This window comes from Salmo salar, unplaced genomic scaffold (genome assembly GCF_965601325.2).
Source record: "Salmo salar unplaced genomic scaffold, fSalSal1 ptg000293l, whole genome shotgun sequence".
Taxonomy (NCBI): domain Eukaryota; kingdom Metazoa; phylum Chordata; class Actinopteri; order Salmoniformes; family Salmonidae; genus Salmo; species Salmo salar.
In genome coordinates, this window is record NW_027675346.1 from 1672782 (window position 1) to 1685907 (window position 13126).

A 13126-nucleotide genomic window follows, 5' to 3' on the forward strand; every position below is an offset into this window, starting at 1 on the left:
TTTTATCAGACTCACTTTGACTATATATGTTGTAGCAAGAGATTGTTTCTCGCTTACGGCCATATCAGCCTGGGTACGCCCGATCTCGTCTGATCTCGGAAGCTAAGCAGGGTCGTGCCTGGTTAGTACTTGGATGGGAGACCGCCTGGGAATACCAGGTGCTGTAAGCATTTTTTCCACGAGGGTGTGCTCTTGCACTATTTCATCAGCAACACTGCCTTGTAGTAAGCATTTAATGATGAATTGACTAAATATCTGTTTTATCAGACTCACTTTGACTATATATGTTGTAGCAAGAGATTGTTTCTCGCTTACGGCCATACCAGCCTGGGTAAGCCCGATCTCGTCTGATCTCGGAAGCTAAGCAGGGTCGTGCCTGGTTAGTACTTGGATGGGAGACCGCCTGGGAATACCAGGTGCTGTAAGCATCTTGTCCACGAGGGTGTGCTCTTGCACTATTTCATCAGCAACACTGCCTTGTAGTAAGCATTTAATGATGAATTGACTAAATGCAGCTTCCTGCCTTTTTAATAGGATCAAATTTCCTTGTGTTTTCAATTAGCATCTGCCTTGTATTTATAAGACAAACAAGAATATTGTTGCTGAATGCAGCTTGTGTGTGCTTTGTGCTCCTTTGCCCTGTTCAAATGATGAAAGGAAATAAAGTTGGTATTTTATCCAACTACCTGTGCTAAAAAGTGATGGGAACAGTGTTTGTAATTTCTTCTACTTTTTCAGTGACACAAAGTTCAAGCTGCTTATCTAATTGGTGAAAATGCAATGTCTGTTTATCACACTCACTTTGAATATATATGTTGTAGCAAGAGATTGTTTCTCGCTTACGGCCATACCAGCCTGGGTACGCCTGATCTCGTCTGATCTCGGAAGCTAAGCAGGGTCGGGCCTGTTTAGTACTTGGATGGGAGACCGCCTGGGAATACCAGGTGCTGTAAGCATTTTGTCCACGAGGGTGTGCTCTTGCACTATTTCATCAGCAACACTGCCTTGTAGTAAGCATTTAATGATGAATTGACTAAATGCAGCTTCCTGCCTTTTTAATAGGATCAAATTTCCTTGTGTTTTCAATTAGCATCTGCCTTGTATTTATAAGACAAACAAGAATATTGTTGCTGAATGCAGCTTGTGTGTGCTTTGTGCTCCTTTGCCCTGTTCAAATGATGAAAGGAAATAAAGTTGGTATTTTATCCAACTACCTGTGCTAAAAAGTGATGGGAACAGTGTTTGTAATTTCTTCTACTTTTTCAGTGACACAAAGTTCAAGCTGCTTATCTAATTGGTGAAAATGCAATGTCTGTTTATCACACTCACTTTGAATATATATGTTGTAGCAAGAGATTGTGTCTCGCTTACGGCCATACCAGCCTGGGTTCGCCCGATCTCGTCTGATCTCGGAAGCTAAGCAGGGTCGGGCCTGGTTAGTACTTGGATGGGAGACCGCCTGGGAATACCAGGTGCTGTAAGCATTTTGTCCACGAGGGTGTGCTCTTGCACTATTTCATCAGCAACACTGCCTTGTAGTAAGCATTTAATGATGAATTGACTAAATGTCTGTTTTATCAGACTCACTTTGACTATATATGTTGTAGCAAGAGATTGTTTCTCGCTTACAGCCATACCAGCCTGGGTACGCCCGATCTCGTCTGATCTCGGAAGCTAAGCAGGGTCGTGCCTGGTTAGTACTTGGATGGGAGACCGCCTGGGAATACCAGGTGCTGTAAGCATTTTGTCCACGAGGGTGTGCTCTTGCACTATTTCATCAGCAACACTGCCTTGTAGTAAGCATTTAATGATGAATTGACTAAATGTCTGTTTTATCTGACTCACTTTGACTATATATGTTGTAGCAAGAGATTGTTTCTCGCTTACGGCCATATCTGCCTGGGTACGCCCGATCTCGTCTGATCTCGGAAGCTAAGCAGGGTCGGGCCTGGTTAGTACTTGGATGGGAGACCGCCTGGGAATACCAGGTGCTGTAAGCATTTTGTCCACGAGGGTGTGCTCTTGCACTATTTCATCAGCAACACTGCCTTGTAGTAAGCATTTAATGATGAATTGACTAAATGTCTGTTTTATCAGACTCACTTTGACTATATATGTTGTAGCAAGAGATTGTTTCTCGCTTACGGCCATACCAGCCTGGGTACGCCCGATCTCGTCTGATCTCGGAAGCTAAGCAGGGTCGTGCCTGGTTAGTACTTGGATGGGAGACCGCCTGGGAATACCAGGTGCTGTAAGCATTTTGTCCACGAGGGTGTGCTCTTGCACTATTTCATCAGCAACACTGCCTTGTAGTAAGCATTTAATGATGAATTGACTAAATGCAGCTTCCTGCCTTTTTAATAGGATCAAATTTCCTTGTGTTTTCAATTAGCATCTGCCTTGTATTTATAAGACAAACAAGAATATTGTTGCTGAATGCAGCTTGTGTGTGCTTTGTGCTCCTTTGCCCTGTTCAAATGATGAAAGGAAATAAAGTTGGTATTTTATCCAACTACCTGTGCTAAAAAGTGATGGGAACAGTGTTTGTAATTTCTTCTACTTTTTCAGTGACACAAAGTTCAAGCTGCTTATCTAATTGGTGAAAATGCAATGTCTGTTTATCACACTCACTTTGAATATATATGTTGTAGCAAGAGATTGTTTCTCGCTTACGGCCATACCAGCCTGGGTATGCCCGATCTCGTCTGATCTCGGAAGCTAAGCAGGGTCGTGCCTGGTTAGTACTTGGATGGGAGACCGCCTGGGAATACCAGGTGCTGTAAGCATTTTGTCCACGAGGGTGTGCTCTTGCACTATTTCATCAGCAACACTGCTTTGTAGTAAGCATTTAATGATGAATTGACTAAATGCAGCTTCCTGCCTTTTTAATAGGATCAAATTTCCTTGTGTTTTCAATTAGCATCTGCCTTGTATTTATAAGACAAACAAGAATATTGTTGCTGAATGCAGCTTGTGTGTGCTTTGTGCTCCTTTGCCCTGTTCAAATGATGAAAGGAAATAAAGTTTGTATTTTATCTAACTACCTGTGCTAAAAAGTGATGGGAACAGTGTTTGTAATTTCTTCTACTTTTTCAGTGACACAAAGTTCAAGCTGCTTATCTAATTGGTGAAAATGCAATGTCTGTTTATCACACTCACTTTGACTATATATGTTGTAGCAAGAGATTGTTCCTCGCTTACGGCCATGTCAGCCTGGGTACTCCCGATCTCGTCTGATCTCGGAAGCTAAGCAGGGTCGGTCCTGGTTAGTACTTGGATGGGAGACCGCCTGGGAATACCAGGTGCTCTAAGCATTTTGTCCACGAGGGTGTGCTCTTGCACTATTTCATCAGCAACACTGCCTTGTAGTAAGCATTTAATGATGAATTGACTAAATGTCTGTTTTATCAGACTCACTTTGACTATATATGTTGTAGCAAGAGATTGATTCTCGCTTACGGCCATACCAGCCTGGGTACGCCCGATCTCGTCTGATCTCGGAAGCTAAGCAGGGTCGGGCCTGGTTAGTACTTTGATGGGAGACTGCCTGGGAATACCAGGTGCTGTAAGCATTTTGTCCACGAGGGTGTGCTCTTGCACTATTTCATCAGCAACACTGCCTTGTAGTAAGCATTTAATGATGAATTGACTAAATGTCTGTTTTATCAGACTCACTTTGACTATATATGTTGTAGCAAGAGATTGTTTCTCGCTTACGGCCATATCAGCCTGGGTACGCCCGATCTCATCTGATCTCGGAAGCTAAGCAGGGTCGGGCCTGGTTAGTACTTGGATGGGAGACCGCCTGGGAATACCAGGTGCTGTAAGCATTTTGTCCACGAGGGTGTGCTCTTGCACTATTTCATCAGCAACACTGCCTTGTAGTAAGCATTTAATGATGAATTGACTAAATGCAGCTTCCTGCCTTTTTAATAGGATCAAATTTCCTTGTGTTTTCAATTAGCATCTGCCTTGTATTTATAAGACAAACAAGAATATTGTTGCTGAATGCAGCTTGTGTGTGCTTTGTGCTCCTTTGCCCTGTTCAAATGATGAAAGGAAATAAAGTTTGTATTTTATCTAACTACCTGTGCTAAAAAGTGATGGGAACAGTGTTTGTAATTTCTTCTACTTTTTCAGTGACACAAAGTTCAAGCTGCTTATCTAATTGGTGAAAATGCAATGTCTGTTTATCACACTCACTTTGACTATATATGTTGTAGCAAGAGATTGTTTCTCGCTTACGGCCATGTCAGCCTGGGTACTCCCGATCTCGTCTGATCTCGGAAGCTAAGCAGGGTCGGTCCTGGTTAGTACTTGGATGGGAGACCGCCTGGGAATACCAGGTGCTCTAAGCATTTTGTCCACGAGGGTGTGCTCTTGCACTATTTCATCAGCAACACTGCCTTGTAGTAAGCATTTAATGATGAATTGACTAAATGTCTGTTTTATCAGACTCACTTTGACTATATATGTTGTAGCAAGAGATTGATTCTCGCTTACGGCCATACCAGCCTGGGTACGCCCGATCTCGTCTGATCTCGGAAGCTAAGCAGGGTCGGGCCTGGTTAGTACTTTGATGGGAGACTGCCTGGGAATACCAGGTGCTGTAAGCATTTTGTCCACGAGGGTGTGCTCTTGCACTATTTCATCAGCAACACTGCCTTGTAGTAAGCATTTAATGATGAATTGACTAAATGTCTGTTTTATCAGACTCACTTTGACTATATATGTTGTAGCAAGAGATTGTTTCTCGCTTACGGCCATATCAGCCTGGGTACTCCCGATCTCATCTGATCTCGGAAGCTAAGCAGGGTCGGGCCTGGTTAGTACTTGGATGGGAGACCGCCTGGGAATACCAGGTGCTGTAAGCATTTTGTCCACGAGGGTGTGCTCTTGCACTATTTCATCAGCAACACTGCCTTGTATTAAGCATTTAATGATGAATTGACTAAATGTCTGTTTTATCAGACTCACTTTGACTATATATGTTGTAGCAAGAGATTGTTTCTCGCTTACGGCCATACCAGCCTGGGTACGCCCGATCTCGTCTGATCTCGGAAGCTAAGCAGGGTCGGGCCTGGTTAGTACTTGGATGGGAGACCGCCTGGGAATACCAGGTGCTGTAAGCATTTTGTCCACGAGGGTGTGCCCCTGCACTATTTCATCAGCAACACTGCCTTGTAGTAAGCATTTAATGATGAATTGACTAAATGCAGCTTCCTGCCTTTTTAATAGGATCAAATTTCCTTGTGTTTTCAATTAGCATCTGCCTTGTATTTATAAGACAAACAAGAATATTGTTGCTGAATGCAGCTTGTGTGTGCTTTGTGCTCCTTTGCCCTGTTCAAATGATGAAAGGAAATAAAGTTTGTATTTTATCCAACTACCTGTGCTAAAAAGTGATGGGAACAGTGTTTGTAATTTCTTCTACTTTTTCAGTGACACAAAGTTCAAGCTGCTTATCTAATTGGTGAAAATGCAATGTCTGTTTATCACACTCACTTTGACTATATATGTTGTAGCAAGAGATTGTTTCTCGCTTACGGCCATACCAGCCTGGGTACGCCCGATCTCGTCTGATCTCGGAAGCTAAGCAGGGTCGGGCCTGGTTAGTACTTGGATGGGAGACCGCCTGGGAATACCAGGTGCTGTAAGCATTTTGTCCACGAGGGTGTGCTCTTGCACTATTTCATCAGCAACACTGGCTTGTATTAAGCATTTAATGATGAATTGACTAAATGTCTGTTTTATCAGACTCACTTTGACTATATATGTTGTAGCAAGAGATTGTTTCTCGCTTACGGCCATACCAGCCTGGGTACGCCCGATCTCGTCTGATCTCGGAAGCTAAGCAGGGTCGGGCCTGGTTAGTACTTGGATGGGAAACCGCCTGTGAATACCAGGTGCTGTAAGCATTTTGTCCACGAGGGTGTGCCCCTGCACTATTTCATCAGCAACACTGCCTTGTAGTAAGCATTTAATGATGAATTGACTAAATGCAGCTTCCTGCCTTTTTAATAGGATCAAATTTCCTTGTGTTTTCAATTAGCATCTGCCTTGTATTTATAAGACAAACAAGAATATTGTTGCTGAATGCAGCTTGTGTGTGCTTTGTGCTCCTTTGCCCTGTTCAAATGATGAAAGGAAATAAAGTTTGTATTTTATCCAACTACCTGTGCTAAAAAGTGATGGGAACAGTGTTTGTAATTTCTTCTACTTTTTCAGTGACACAAAGTTCAAGCTGCTTATCTAATTGGTGAAAATGCAATGTCTGTTTATCACACTCACTTTGACTATATATGTTGTAGCAAGAGATTGTTTCTCGCTTACGGCCATACCAGCCTGGGTACGCCCGATCTCGTCTGATCTCGGAAGCTAAGCAGGGTCGGGCCTGGTTAGTACTTGGATGGGAGACCGCCTGGGAATACCAGGTGCTGTAAGCATTTTGTCCACGAGGGTGTGCTCTTGCACTATTTCATCAGCAACACTGCCTTGTATTAAGCATTTAATGATGAATTGACTAAATGTCTGTTTTATCAGACTCACTTTGACTATATATGTTGTAGCAAGAGATTGTTTCTCGCTTACGGCCATACCAGCCTGGGTACGCCCGATCTCGTCTGATCTCGGAAGCTAAGCAGGGTCGGGCCTGGTTAGTACTTGGATGGGAGACCGCCTGGGAATACCAGGTGCTGTAAGCATTTTGTCCACGAGGGTGTGCCCCTGCACTATTTCATCAGCAACACTGCCTTGTAGTAAGCATTTAATGATGAATTGACTAAATGCAGCTTCCTGCCTTTTTAATAGGATCAAATTTCCTTGTGTTTTCAATTAGCATCTGCCTTGTATTTATAAGACAAACAAGAATATTGTTGCTGAATGCAGCTTGTGTGTGCTTTGTGCTCCTTTGCCCTGTTCAAATGATGAAAGGAAATAAAGTTTGTATTTTATCCAACTACCTGTGCTAAAAAGTGATGGGAACAGTGTTTGTAATTTCTTCTACTTTTTCAGTGACACAAAGTTCAAGCTGCTTATCTAATTGGTGAAAATGCAATGTCTGTTTATCACACTCACTTTGACTATATATGTTGTAGCAAGAGATTGTTTCTCGCTTACGGCCATACCAGCCTGGGTACGCCCGATCTCGTCTGATCTCGGAAGCTAAGCAGGGTCGGGCCTGGTTAGTACTTGGATGGGAGACCGCCTGGGAATACCAGGTGCTGTAAGCATTTTGTCCACGAGGGTGTGCTCTTGCACTATTTCATCAGCAACACTGCCTTGTATTAAGCATTTAATGATGAATTGACTAAATGTCTGTTTTATCAGACTCACTTTGACTATATATGTTGTAGCAAGAGATTGTTTCTCGCTTACGGCCATACCAGCCTGGGTACGCCCGATCTCGTCTGATCTCGGAAGCTAAGCAGGGTCGGGCCTGGTTAGTACTTGGATGGGAGACCGCCTGGGAATACCAGGTGCTGTAAGCATTTTGTCCACGAGGGTGTGCCCCTGCACTATTTCATCAGCAACACTGCCTTGTAGTAAGCATTTAATGATGAATTGACTAAATGCAGCTTCCTGCCTTTTTAATAGGATCAAATTTCCTTGTGTTTTCAATTAGCATCTGCCTTGTATTTATAAGACAAACAAGAATATTGTTGCTGAATGCAGCTTGTGTGTGCTTTGTGCTCCTTTGCCCTGTTCAAATGATGAAAGGAAATAAAGTTTGTATTTTATCCAACTACCTGTGGTAAAAAGTGATGGGAACAGTGTTTGTAATTTCTTCTACTTTTTCAGTGACACAAAGTTCAAGCTGCTTATCTAATTGGTGAAAATGCAATGTCTGTTTATCACACTCACTTTGACTATATATGTTGTAGCAAGAGATTGTTTCTCGCTTACGGCCATACCAGCCTGGGTACGCCCGATCTCGTCTGATCTCGGAAGCTAAGCAGGGTCGGGCCTGGTTAGTACTTGGATGGGAGACCGCCTGGGAATACCAGGTGCTGTAAGCATTTTGTCCACGAGGGTGTGCTCTTGCACTATTTCATCAGCAACACTGGCTTGTATTAAGCATTTAATGATGAATTGACTAAATGTCTGTTTTATCAGACTCACTTTGACTATATATGTTGTAGCAAGAGATTGTTTCTCGCTTACGGCCATACCAGCCTGGGTACGCCCGATCTCGTCTGATCTCGGAAGCTAAGCAGGGTCGGGCCTGGTTAGTACTTGGATGGGAGACCGCCTGTGAATACCAGGTGCTGTAAGCATTTTGTCCACGAGGGTGTGCCCCTGCACTATTTCATCAGCAACACTGCCTTGTAGTAAGCATTTAATGATGAATTGACTAAATGCAGCTTCCTGCCTTTTTAATAGGATCAAATTTCCTTGTGTTTTCAATTAGCATCTGCCTTGTATTTATAAGACAAACAAGAATATTGTTGCTGAATGCAGCTTGTGTGTGCTTTGTGCTCCTTTGCCCTGTTCAAATGATGAAAGGAAATAAAGTTTGTATTTTATCCAACTACCTGTGCTAAAAAGTGATGGGAACAGTGTTTGTAATTTCTTCTACTTTTTCAGTGACACAAAGTTCAAGCTGCTTATCTAATTGGTGAAAATGCAATGTCTGTTTATCACACTCACTTTGACTATATATGTTGTAGCAAGAGATTGTTTCTCGCTTACGGCCATACCAGCCTGGGTACGCCCGATCTCGTCTGATCTCGGAAGCTAAGCAGGGTCGGGCCTGGTTAGTACTTGGATGGGAGACCGCCTGGGAATACCAGGTGCTGTAAGCATTTTGTCCACGAGGGTGTGCTCTTGCACTATTTCATCAGCAACACTGCCTTGTATTAAGCATTTAATGATGAATTGACTAAATGTCTGTTTTATCAGACTCACTTTGACTATATATGTTGTAGCAAGAGATTGTTTCTCGCTTACGGCCATACCAGCCTGGGTACGCCCGATCTCGTCTGATCTCGGAAGCTAAGCAGGGTCGGGCCTGGTTAGTACTTGGATGGGAGACCGCCTGGGAATACCAGGTGCTGTAAGCATTTTGTCCACGAGGGTGTGCCCCTGCACTATTTCATCAGCAACACTGCCTTGTAGTAAGCATTTAATGATGAATTGACTAAATGCAGCTTCCTGCCTTTTTAATAGGATCAAATTTCCTTGTGTTTTCAATTAGCATCTGCCTTGTATTTATAAGACAAACAAGAATATTGTTGCTGAATGCAGCTTGTGTGTGCTTTGTGCTCCTTTGCCCTGTTCAAATGATGAAAGGAAATAAAGTTTGTATTTTATCCAACTACCTGTGCTAAAAAGTGATGGGAACAGTGTTTGTAATTTCTTCTACTTTTTCAGTGACACAAAGTTCAAGCTGCTTATCTAATTGGTGAAAATGCAATGTCTGTTTATCACACTCACTTTGACTATATATGTTGTAGCAAGAGATTGTTTCTCGCTTACGGCCATACCAGCCTGGGTACGCCCGATCTCGTCTGATCTCGGAAGCTAAGCAGGGTCGGGCCTGTTTAGTACTTGGATGGGAGACCGCCTGGGAATACCAGGTGCTGTAAGCATTTTGTCCACGAGGGTGTGCTCTTGCACTATTTCATCAGCAACACTGCCTTGTAGTAAGCATTTAATGATGAATTGACTAAATGCAGCTTCCTGCCTTTTTAATAGGATCAAATTTCCTTGTGTTTTCAATTAGCATCTGCCTTGTATTTATAAGACAAACAAGAATATTGTTGCTGAATGCAGCTTGTGTGTGCTTTGTGCTCCTTTGCCCTGTTCAAATGATGAAAGGAAATAAAGTTGGTATTTTATCCAACTACCTGTGCTAAAAAGTGATGGGAACAGTGTTTGTAATTTCTTCTACTTTTTCAGTGACACAAAGTTCAAGCTGCTTATCTAATTGGTGAAAATGCAATGTCTGTTTATCACACTCACTTTGAATATATATGTTGTAGCAAGAGATTGTGTCTCGCTTACGGCCATACCAGCCTGGGTTCGCCCGATCTCGTCTGATCTCGGAAGCTAAGCAGGGTCGGGCCTGGTTAGTACTTGGATGGGAGACCGCCTGGGAATACCAGGTGCTGTAAGCATTTTGTCCACGAGGGTGTGCTCTTGCACTATTTCATCAGCAACACTGCCTTGTAGTAAGCATTTAATGATGAATTGACTAAATGTCTGTTTTATCAGACTCACTTTGACTATATATGTTGTAGCAAGAGATTGTTTCTCGCTTACGGCCATATCTGCCTGGGTACGCCCGATCTCGTCTGATCTCGGAAGCTAAGCAGGGTCGGGCCTGGTTAGTACTTGGATGGGAGACCGCCTGGGAATACCAGGTGCTGTAAGCATTTTGTCCACGAGGGTGTGCTCTTGCACTATTTCATCAGCAACACTGCCTTGTAGTAAGCATTTAATGATGAATTGACTAAATGTCTGTTTTATCAGACTCACTTTGACTATATATGTTGTAGCAAGAGATTGTTTCTCGCTTACGGCCATACCAGCCTGGGTACGCCCGATCTCGTCTGATCTCGGAAGCTAAGCAGGGTCGTGCCTGGTTAGTACTTGGATGGGAGACCGCCTGGGAATACCAGGTGCTGTAAGCATTTTGTCCACGAGGGTGTGCTCTTGCACTATTTCATCAGCAACACTGCCTTGTAGTAAGCATTTAATGATGAATTGACTAAATGCAGCTTCCTGCCTTTTTAATAGGATTAAATTTCCTTGTGTTTTCAATTAGCATCTGCCTTGTATTTATAAGACAAACAAGAATATTGTTGCTGAATGCAGCTTGTGTGTGCTTTGTGCTCCTTTGCCCTGTTCAAATGATGAAAGGAAATAAAGTTGGTATTTTATCCAGCTACCTGTGCTAAAAAGTGATGGGAACAGTGTTTGTAATTTCTTCTACTTTTTCAGTGACACAAAGTTCAAGCTGCTTATCTAATTGGTGAAAATGCAATGTCTGTATATCACACTCACTTTGAATATATATGTTGTAGCAAGAGATTGTTTCTCGCTTACGGCCATACCAGCCTGGGTATGCCCGATCTTGTCTGATCTCGGAAGCTAAGCAGGGTCGTGCCTGGTTAGTACTTGGATGGGAGACCGCCTGGGAATACCAGGTGCTGTAAGCATTTTGTCCACGAGGGTGTGCTCTTGCACTATTTCATCAGCAACACTGCCTTGTAGTAAGCATTTAATGATGAATTGACTAAATGCAGCTTCCTGCCTTTTTAATAGGATCAAATTTCCTTGTGTTTTCAATTAGCATCTGCCTTGTATTTATAAGACAAACAAGAATATTGTTGCTGAATGCAGCTTGTGTGTGCTTTGTGCTCCTTTGCCCTGTTCAAATGATGAAAGGAAATAAAGTTGGTATTTTATCCAACTACCTGTGCTAAAAAGTGATGGGAACAGTGTTTGTAATTTCTTCTACTTTTTCAGTGACACAAAGTTCAAGCTGCTTATCTAATTGGTGAAAATGCAATGTCTGTTTATCACACTCACTTTGAATATATATGTTGTAGCAAGAGATTGTTTCTCGCTTACGGCCATACCAGCCTGGGTATGCCCGATCTCGTCTGATCTCGGAAGCTAAGCAGGGTCGGGCCTGGTTAGTACTTGGATGGGAGACCGCCTGGGAATACCAGGTGCTGTAAGCATTTTGTCCACGAGGGTGTGCTCTTGCACTATTTCATCAGCAACACTGCCTTGTAGTAAGCATTTAATGATGAATTGACTAAATGTCTGTTTTATCAGACTCACTTTGACTATATATGTTGTAGCAAGAGATTGTTTCTCGCTTACGGCCATACCAGCCTGGGTACGCCCGATCTCGTCTGATCTCGGAAGCTAAGCAGGGTCGTGCCTGGTTAGTACTTGGATGGGAGACCGCCTGGGAATACCAGGTGCTGTAAGCATTTTGTCCACGAGGGTGTGCTCTTGCACTATTTCATCAGCAACACTGCCTTGTAGTAAGCATTTAATGATGAATTGACTAAATGCAGCTTCCTGCCTTTTTAATAGGATCAAATTTCCTTGTGTTTTCAATTAGCATCTGCCTTGTATTTATAAGACAAACAAGAATATTGTTGCTGAATGCAGCTTGTGTGTGCTTTGTGCTCCTTTGCCCTGTTCAAATGATGAAAGGAAATAAAGTTGGTATTTTATCCAACTACCTGTGCTAAAAAGTGATGGGAACAGTGTTTGTAATTTCTTCTACTTTTTCAGTGACACAAAGTTCAAGCTGCTTATCTAATTGGTGAAAATGCAATGTCTGTTTATCACACTCACTTTGAATATATATGTTGTAGCAAGAGATTGTTTCTCGCTTACGGCCATACCAGCCTGGGTACGCCCGATCTCGTCTGATCTCGGAAGCTAAGCAGGGTCGGGCCTGGTTAGTACTTGGATGGGAGACCGCCTGGGAATACCAGGTGCTGTAAGCATTTTGTCCACGAGGGTGTGCTCTTGCACTATTTCATCAGCAACACTGCCTTGTAGTAAGCATTTAATGATGAATTGACTAAATGTCTGTTTTATCAGACTCACTTTGACTATATATGTTGTAGCAAGAGATTGTTTCTCGCTTACGGCCATACCAGCCTGGGTACGCCCGATCTCGTCTGATCTCGGAAGCTAAGCAGGGTCGTGCCTGGTTAGTACTTGGATGGGAGACCGCCTGGGAATACCAGGTGCTGTAAGCATTTTGTCCACGAGGGTGTGCTCTTGCACTATTTCATCAGCAACACTGCCTTGTAGTAAGCATTTAATGATGAATTGACTAAATGTCTGTTTTATCTGACTCACTTTGACTATATATGTTGTAGCAAGAGATTGTTTCTCGCTTACGGCCATACCAGCCTGGGTACGCCCGATCTCGTCTGATCTCGGAAGCTAAGCAGGGTCGTGCCTGGTTAGTACTTGGATGGGAGACCGCCTGGGAATACCAGGTGCTGTAAGCATTTTGTCCACGAGGGTGTGCTCTTGCACTATTTCATCAGCAACACTGCCTTGTAGTAAGCATTTAATGATGAATTGACTAAATATCTGTTTTATCAGACTCACTTTGACTATATATGTTGTAGCAAGAGATTGT

General features: G+C 43.0%; 33 non-coding genes and 2 pseudogenes across 33 annotated transcripts; all 35 read left to right on the forward strand.

The window, feature by feature from the left end:
* The first annotated feature begins 51 nt into the window (after nt 1–51).
* LOC145868528 (5S ribosomal RNA) lies at nt 52–170 on the forward strand. The gene has a single exon (XR_014384524.1). It is a non-coding gene; the product is annotated as a 5S ribosomal RNA (ribosomal RNA).
* Nucleotides 171–309: 139 nt separating this feature from the next.
* LOC145870247 (5S ribosomal RNA) lies at nt 310–428 on the forward strand. Its single transcript, XR_014386243.1, has one exon. It is a non-coding gene; the product is annotated as a 5S ribosomal RNA (ribosomal RNA).
* Nucleotides 429–837: 409 nt separating this feature from the next.
* On the forward strand, nt 838–956 carry LOC145868634 (5S ribosomal RNA). The gene has a single exon (XR_014384630.1). It is a non-coding gene; the product is annotated as a 5S ribosomal RNA (ribosomal RNA).
* A 409-nt stretch (nt 957–1365) lies between these two features.
* Nucleotides 1366–1484, forward strand: LOC145875139 (5S ribosomal RNA). The gene has a single exon (XR_014390773.1). It is a non-coding gene; the product is annotated as a 5S ribosomal RNA (ribosomal RNA).
* A 139-nt stretch (nt 1485–1623) lies between these two features.
* LOC145869160 (5S ribosomal RNA) lies at nt 1624–1742 on the forward strand. The gene has a single exon (XR_014385156.1). It is a non-coding gene; the product is annotated as a 5S ribosomal RNA (ribosomal RNA).
* A 139-nt stretch (nt 1743–1881) lies between these two features.
* LOC145868003 (5S ribosomal RNA) lies at nt 1882–2000 on the forward strand. Its single transcript, XR_014383996.1, has one exon. It is a non-coding gene; the product is annotated as a 5S ribosomal RNA (ribosomal RNA).
* Nucleotides 2001–2139: 139 nt separating this feature from the next.
* On the forward strand, nt 2140–2258 carry LOC145869078 (5S ribosomal RNA). The gene has a single exon (XR_014385074.1). It is a non-coding gene; the product is annotated as a 5S ribosomal RNA (ribosomal RNA).
* Nucleotides 2259–2667: 409 nt separating this feature from the next.
* On the forward strand, nt 2668–2786 carry LOC145869750 (5S ribosomal RNA). The gene has a single exon (XR_014385746.1). It is a non-coding gene; the product is annotated as a 5S ribosomal RNA (ribosomal RNA).
* A 409-nt stretch (nt 2787–3195) lies between these two features.
* LOC145870799 (uncharacterized) lies at nt 3196–3314 on the forward strand (annotated as a pseudogene).
* A 139-nt stretch (nt 3315–3453) lies between these two features.
* Nucleotides 3454–3572, forward strand: LOC145868066 (5S ribosomal RNA). The gene has a single exon (XR_014384060.1). It is a non-coding gene; the product is annotated as a 5S ribosomal RNA (ribosomal RNA).
* Nucleotides 3573–3711: 139 nt separating this feature from the next.
* On the forward strand, nt 3712–3830 carry LOC145875035 (5S ribosomal RNA). Its single transcript, XR_014390669.1, has one exon. It is a non-coding gene; the product is annotated as a 5S ribosomal RNA (ribosomal RNA).
* Nucleotides 3831–4239: 409 nt separating this feature from the next.
* LOC145870800 (uncharacterized) lies at nt 4240–4358 on the forward strand (annotated as a pseudogene).
* Nucleotides 4359–4497: 139 nt separating this feature from the next.
* On the forward strand, nt 4498–4616 carry LOC145868067 (5S ribosomal RNA). Its single transcript, XR_014384061.1, has one exon. It is a non-coding gene; the product is annotated as a 5S ribosomal RNA (ribosomal RNA).
* A 139-nt stretch (nt 4617–4755) lies between these two features.
* LOC145875084 (5S ribosomal RNA) lies at nt 4756–4874 on the forward strand. The gene has a single exon (XR_014390718.1). It is a non-coding gene; the product is annotated as a 5S ribosomal RNA (ribosomal RNA).
* Nucleotides 4875–5013: 139 nt separating this feature from the next.
* Nucleotides 5014–5132, forward strand: LOC145872806 (5S ribosomal RNA). The gene has a single exon (XR_014388437.1). It is a non-coding gene; the product is annotated as a 5S ribosomal RNA (ribosomal RNA).
* Nucleotides 5133–5541: 409 nt separating this feature from the next.
* Nucleotides 5542–5660, forward strand: LOC145872807 (5S ribosomal RNA). Its single transcript, XR_014388438.1, has one exon. It is a non-coding gene; the product is annotated as a 5S ribosomal RNA (ribosomal RNA).
* Nucleotides 5661–5799: 139 nt separating this feature from the next.
* LOC145868340 (5S ribosomal RNA) lies at nt 5800–5918 on the forward strand. Its single transcript, XR_014384336.1, has one exon. It is a non-coding gene; the product is annotated as a 5S ribosomal RNA (ribosomal RNA).
* Nucleotides 5919–6327: 409 nt separating this feature from the next.
* On the forward strand, nt 6328–6446 carry LOC145872808 (5S ribosomal RNA). The gene has a single exon (XR_014388439.1). It is a non-coding gene; the product is annotated as a 5S ribosomal RNA (ribosomal RNA).
* A 139-nt stretch (nt 6447–6585) lies between these two features.
* On the forward strand, nt 6586–6704 carry LOC145872809 (5S ribosomal RNA). Its single transcript, XR_014388440.1, has one exon. It is a non-coding gene; the product is annotated as a 5S ribosomal RNA (ribosomal RNA).
* Nucleotides 6705–7113: 409 nt separating this feature from the next.
* LOC145872810 (5S ribosomal RNA) lies at nt 7114–7232 on the forward strand. Its single transcript, XR_014388441.1, has one exon. It is a non-coding gene; the product is annotated as a 5S ribosomal RNA (ribosomal RNA).
* A 139-nt stretch (nt 7233–7371) lies between these two features.
* On the forward strand, nt 7372–7490 carry LOC145872811 (5S ribosomal RNA). The gene has a single exon (XR_014388442.1). It is a non-coding gene; the product is annotated as a 5S ribosomal RNA (ribosomal RNA).
* A 409-nt stretch (nt 7491–7899) lies between these two features.
* Nucleotides 7900–8018, forward strand: LOC145872813 (5S ribosomal RNA). The gene has a single exon (XR_014388444.1). It is a non-coding gene; the product is annotated as a 5S ribosomal RNA (ribosomal RNA).
* A 139-nt stretch (nt 8019–8157) lies between these two features.
* On the forward strand, nt 8158–8276 carry LOC145875481 (5S ribosomal RNA). Its single transcript, XR_014391117.1, has one exon. It is a non-coding gene; the product is annotated as a 5S ribosomal RNA (ribosomal RNA).
* A 409-nt stretch (nt 8277–8685) lies between these two features.
* Nucleotides 8686–8804, forward strand: LOC145872814 (5S ribosomal RNA). Its single transcript, XR_014388445.1, has one exon. It is a non-coding gene; the product is annotated as a 5S ribosomal RNA (ribosomal RNA).
* A 139-nt stretch (nt 8805–8943) lies between these two features.
* On the forward strand, nt 8944–9062 carry LOC145872815 (5S ribosomal RNA). The gene has a single exon (XR_014388446.1). It is a non-coding gene; the product is annotated as a 5S ribosomal RNA (ribosomal RNA).
* Nucleotides 9063–9471: 409 nt separating this feature from the next.
* Nucleotides 9472–9590, forward strand: LOC145875510 (5S ribosomal RNA). The gene has a single exon (XR_014391146.1). It is a non-coding gene; the product is annotated as a 5S ribosomal RNA (ribosomal RNA).
* A 409-nt stretch (nt 9591–9999) lies between these two features.
* Nucleotides 10000–10118, forward strand: LOC145875140 (5S ribosomal RNA). The gene has a single exon (XR_014390774.1). It is a non-coding gene; the product is annotated as a 5S ribosomal RNA (ribosomal RNA).
* Nucleotides 10119–10257: 139 nt separating this feature from the next.
* Nucleotides 10258–10376, forward strand: LOC145868004 (5S ribosomal RNA). Its single transcript, XR_014383997.1, has one exon. It is a non-coding gene; the product is annotated as a 5S ribosomal RNA (ribosomal RNA).
* A 139-nt stretch (nt 10377–10515) lies between these two features.
* On the forward strand, nt 10516–10634 carry LOC145869079 (5S ribosomal RNA). Its single transcript, XR_014385075.1, has one exon. It is a non-coding gene; the product is annotated as a 5S ribosomal RNA (ribosomal RNA).
* Nucleotides 10635–11043: 409 nt separating this feature from the next.
* Nucleotides 11044–11162, forward strand: LOC145870582 (5S ribosomal RNA). The gene has a single exon (XR_014386579.1). It is a non-coding gene; the product is annotated as a 5S ribosomal RNA (ribosomal RNA).
* A 409-nt stretch (nt 11163–11571) lies between these two features.
* On the forward strand, nt 11572–11690 carry LOC145875342 (5S ribosomal RNA). The gene has a single exon (XR_014390978.1). It is a non-coding gene; the product is annotated as a 5S ribosomal RNA (ribosomal RNA).
* A 139-nt stretch (nt 11691–11829) lies between these two features.
* Nucleotides 11830–11948, forward strand: LOC145869080 (5S ribosomal RNA). The gene has a single exon (XR_014385076.1). It is a non-coding gene; the product is annotated as a 5S ribosomal RNA (ribosomal RNA).
* Nucleotides 11949–12357: 409 nt separating this feature from the next.
* On the forward strand, nt 12358–12476 carry LOC145872816 (5S ribosomal RNA). The gene has a single exon (XR_014388447.1). It is a non-coding gene; the product is annotated as a 5S ribosomal RNA (ribosomal RNA).
* A 139-nt stretch (nt 12477–12615) lies between these two features.
* On the forward strand, nt 12616–12734 carry LOC145869081 (5S ribosomal RNA). The gene has a single exon (XR_014385077.1). It is a non-coding gene; the product is annotated as a 5S ribosomal RNA (ribosomal RNA).
* A 139-nt stretch (nt 12735–12873) lies between these two features.
* On the forward strand, nt 12874–12992 carry LOC145869082 (5S ribosomal RNA). The gene has a single exon (XR_014385078.1). It is a non-coding gene; the product is annotated as a 5S ribosomal RNA (ribosomal RNA).
* Nucleotides 12993–13126: the final 134 nt, after the last annotated feature.